Source organism: Seriola lalandi, unplaced genomic scaffold (genome assembly GCF_002814215.2).
Source record: "Seriola lalandi dorsalis isolate HSWRI2012SDOR001 ecotype SW California unplaced genomic scaffold, Sedor1 jcf7180002054081, whole genome shotgun sequence".
Taxonomy (NCBI): domain Eukaryota; kingdom Metazoa; phylum Chordata; class Actinopteri; order Carangiformes; family Carangidae; genus Seriola; species Seriola lalandi.
In genome coordinates this window covers 3,141-3,440 of record NW_019524634.1, presented here as the reverse complement: position 1 = coordinate 3,440, position 300 = coordinate 3,141, and positions in this window count along the sequence as shown.

Sequence of the window (300 nt, the reverse complement as noted above, 5' to 3'; positions counted from 1 at the left end):
TGTGTGTGTGTGTGTGTGTGTGTGTGTGTGTGTGTGTGTGTGTGTGTGTGTGTGTGTGTGTGTGTGTGTCGAATTGCAGATGGTCTGTTCACTCCTGGTTGTCACTTGTGTATCATAATATCTGTGTAGTTGTTTTGTCTGTCCACTGGGGGGCAGTAGGACTCTGCCCCCCAGTGGACAGACATAAACCTCTGACATAGTCTCACCTTATACGTAAATTTGCACCAGCTAAGAAGAACCAAACCTCCTCCTCCTCCTCCTCCTCCTCCTCCTGCTGCTCCTCCTCCTCCTCCTCCTCCT